The sequence below is a fragment of the Octopus bimaculoides genome, chromosome 2, assembly GCF_001194135.2.
Source record: "Octopus bimaculoides isolate UCB-OBI-ISO-001 chromosome 2, ASM119413v2, whole genome shotgun sequence".
NCBI classification, from domain to species: domain Eukaryota; kingdom Metazoa; phylum Mollusca; class Cephalopoda; order Octopoda; family Octopodidae; genus Octopus; species Octopus bimaculoides.
Window position 1 is genome coordinate 134,109,538 of NC_068982.1, and position 4,658 is coordinate 134,114,195.

The following is a 4,658-nucleotide window of genomic DNA, read 5'->3' on the forward strand; positions in this document are numbered from 1 at the left end:
AAGGAGAACAAGAAAACATTATTAACAATTACAACACTAATCACAAGATGCTCAACAACAGCAGCAACGACAACAATAATACTTCCACCGCCGCAGATGGCAACATCACCTACAGGGGTTATTGTAAAGGGATTACAAGAACTGGAGAAAATCCAACAAAACGGTCAATATTAGAGAAATAATCATTAAGAGAGGCTAGGAAACTAATACCTAAGACATACCACCGAAGAAATTGAAGAATGTTGCCTGATGCACGGTAACATACCAATGCATATGAGCAAAGAGCCAATGCATGGAAAAAATGAAGGTGACGGACATGCCGCCAGAAATGTATGTGTGTGTGTGTGTGTGTGTGTGTCTGTGTGTGTGTCTGTGTGTGTGTGTGTCTGTGTGTATGTGATGCTAGAATCCGTCGTAAGCAATGAAAACAAAAACATCTTAAAAGTGTACAAACTGCACCACTAAAAAAACTCTTGTCCCAAGTTTAGTTTGACCAAATTCTAGCGTCTGCTCTTTTGTTTGTTATAGAGGGAACATGTTCCACTGGCCAGGTGGATCATTTGCTCCGAACGCCCTATTCTAGGCGGGACAAGTGTGCCATAACAGTTGATGCGCAGATATGAGCCGAGGCTGCAGCATTTACAAGGATTCAGAGACAGTGAGCGAGTCTGGTCGTTCTTTGTTACAACTCACCTCGTTAACGGAGTTACAGTCCCGAAACAAGCTTAGAAGACCCAGATTGGGCAGATAGCATCTAAAATGTTGTCAGGTGCTCACAACCTGTTGTTGTGAGGCACGAAATAAAGTTGTTTTTATCTCGAGTTGCAATCGGCGGCAATCACTCCAGGCATCGGATCACGGGAAAACCAACCAGACCTCACAGTTGTAACTACTTTCTTGCTAGCATTCAGTTTTACACGCTGATAGCACAAGGTTTGAAACTTTTCAGTATTAAAATGCATGCTATTCTTCTCAGCCCACTTGTATATTTTATCCAACTCATATTACAGGGCATAGCGTCTTCAGGATTCTGTATCACCTGTGAGACTTTTGTATCATCTGCATAACTTGTGATCGTGGCTCTCTGTGTGGCTGACGGCATATCTGTAAAGGCCGTTATGAACAGTAATGATCCCAAAACAGTGCCTTGCGGAACACCGCTCACTATTTGCGTGTCATTGGTTCACATAGTAGTTAACCCATAGCTGGGACCATAATAGGTGCTACTATCTGGATCAGAGTTGACCTGAGAACAACAGGGGCCAAGAGTTGCTGCCACACTCCTCAAAACCCTGAAACTTTCATACCAGGGGCCCCGACTACTGGGTGCAGTTTAAAGTCATTGGCATCCTTCAGAAAGTCATGCAGCCATTCTCCCAATTTCCCGATTATGCCGAGATCACGCAGTTTGTGACATATCTTTCCAAGATCGACTTTATCGAAGGCCTTTGCAAAGTCGATAAGCATCACATCCACATTTGAGTGATTGAGCAGCTGTTTTAACAGCCAGTCATAGTGTTGTAAGAGCTGAATCAAGCAGCTTCTTCCTAGTAGGAAACCATGTTGGGTGTCAGTCAGCAAGTCATTTTCTTAAGGTAAGCGATTAGTTTTCTTCTGACTATTCATTCCATGACTTTACTGATGTGCGAGGTCAGAGCGATAAGTCTGTAGTTTTTGGTCTCTGCTCTGCTACCTCCTTTATGAATAGGGCATATTTTGCCCTCCTTCAGCTTGCTTGGAAGTTTGCCAGTTGCAAGGAATCTCTGAAAGAGGGACTGCAGTGGCCTTGTTAGGACTCGCTTACATGCGTTTAGAAGGATTGCTGGAGATCATCTCGTGACTGAGTAAGACCACTTTCTAAACTTAGTAAAGTCCATGCAAATGTTCCAAGGATCCGAGAAGTTCCAGTACATAAATTTGTTTTGAGTGGGTAAAGTGTTGCACAGCACTGAGCCCACATTTCATTGCAATTAGCTCCGAAACCAGTGGAAAGACAACAGAGATTGAGACGACCAGAATCCAGTTGCACTTCAGGTTTTTTTAATAACGATTTACCTTCTCCTTGAAGGAAGTTCTAATGAGAAATAAGGGTCCTTCACTCCCAAGGGTTCACATAGTAGTTAACCCATAGCTGGGACCATAATAGGTGCTACTATCTGGGTCAGAGTTGACCTGAGAACAACAGGGGCCAAGAGTTGGTGCCACACTCCTCAAAACCCTGAAACTTTCATACCAGGGGGGGGGGCTACTACTGGGTGCAGTTTAATGTCATACCCAAGACGTATGTGTGTATGTGTGTGTGTATGTGTGTGTCCCCCTCCAATACCGCTTGGCAACCGTTGTTGGTTTATATGTGTGTGTGTGTGTGTGTGTGTGTGTGTGTGTGTGTGTGTGTGTGTGTGTGTGTGTGTGTGTGTGTGTGTGTGTGTGTGTGTGTGTGCGTGCGCGTGCGTCTGAGTACATTTGGCAATCAAAGTAGCCCAACCTTGAAACTGAACGAATCATCTGAATGGGTTTAATGAATGACATTAAAATCCATAAAGTTACAGACGCAAAAAAGTGGGTGTATATTCGTAATATTTCGTGTAGAGACGTTTTTCAAAGAACAACCCTGCCCTAAATGAACGTGTAGAAGATAGTATATAATAGAGTTGAAAGCACACCCAGAATATAGTAAAGAAAACATTATTTGATTTTTTTTTCTGGGCTGTAGTTTATTAGCATTTAGGATGGATGCATATATAATCTCAAGAGTATGTTTGTTATTATAAATTTTTTCTCAGATGATAAATGTTTTCTCATAACAACGACTTTCTTGTTATTAATGGGACTTTTTATTCATTTTTGTTTGTTTTGTTTATTTTCAAACTATTTTAACAGTGTCCCGCATTTAATTTATCGTTACGAAGTCTTTCTTAAAACACTCATCGCTTGAAAGACGTGGGCGCCACACCTCGAATTAATCGCTCGGCAATGGTTTTATTTTAATGAAACTATTATCAGAATATTCGACGAGGCCATTCTCGAGGCTCACATACAAACTGACATAGAATACGTATATGCATGTATAACAGCACACACACGCATGCACACACACACACACACACACACACATTCTCTCTCACACATACACACACACTTTTGTATGTATAGGAGTGGCTGTGTGGTAAGTAGCTTGCTTACCAACCACATGGTTCCGGGTTCATTCCCACTGCGTGGCACCTTGGGCAAGTGTCTTCTACTATAGCCTCGGGCATACCAAAGCCTTGTGAGTGGATTTGGTAGACGGAAACTGAAAGAAGCCCGTCGTATATATGTATATATATGTCTACATGTATGTGTGTATGTTTGTGTGTCTGTGTTTGTCCCCCCAGCATCGCTTTACAACCGATGCTGGTGTATTTACGTCCCTGTAACTTAGCGGTTCGTCAAAAGAGAGCGATAGGATAAGTACTAGGCTTACAAAGAATAAGACCTGGGGTCGATTTGCTCGACTAAAAGGCGGTGCTCCAGCATGGCCACAGTCAAATGACTGAAACAAGTAAAAGAGTAAAAGAGTATGTGTGCGTTATAATTTATATATGTATCAGTGTATGTGTGTGTGTGTGTGTGTGTGTGTGTATACATATATGTATAAGTATATGTTTGTAAGTATGTATATATATGTGTTTGTGTGTGTGTATATATATATATATATATATACATGCTTACATATTCATACATACATACATATATACACACACAGAGACATATGCGTGTGCGCGAGTATATGTAAGTCTATGCGTTACTAAAGCTGTTTTAAACATCACTTTTCATGTCACTATGAAAGTTTAACTCTAGTAATGGTGGGGAGCAGTAAAACATGATAGAATTAAAAATAGAAGGTTAAAAATATATATACATATGCAGCAAACAAAATTAAAGAAATTGTTTTTAAAAAGTAAGTCAAGAAAAAACGTGGAAGCAAAATAAGATCTTTGTAGCAAGCAGACGATATATGAAGAAGAAGGAATGTCACGTGGTATGTGGGTTGTGAGACGTTCTAATATTTGTGAGGCATAGACATGGCGATGAACAGATAAGTCCATCTGGAATAGTGTGTGCATGTGTGAGCCTGTGTGAGCCTGTGTGTGTGTATGTGCGCGTGTGCGAACAATGATTGACTGTTAGTGTGTGTAAGGTGGAGATCAGTTAAGATTCTTTCTCCATATGTGACACAGATTCATTAAAAATCATCGAGATGCACGCATAACAGAATGAGAGAAAGAATGAAAGAGGGGGCGGAGTAGGACAAAACGTAAAAACAAAAAATAGTATTCATGCTATAAATGTATGTTTGTATACAAACTATGTTCAAATATATAAACTTGACGCTCAGTCTGTGTATAGACGTACATATTATGGAAGCAAGCATGGCTATTGGTTAAAAAGTTCGCTTCGTAATTACGACATCCGGGGTTCGATATCACTACGAATATGGCATTTTATTTTTTTATCTTTCATTTGTTTTAGTCGCTAAACTGCAGTCGTGTTGGGACACCACTTTACGATGTTTATTCAAACAAATCGGCCCAAACATATTTTTATTAAGTTTGGTTTTTATTCCATCCATCCATTTTGCCGAACCACTAAGTTTCGGGAATGTTAATGTGTGTGTG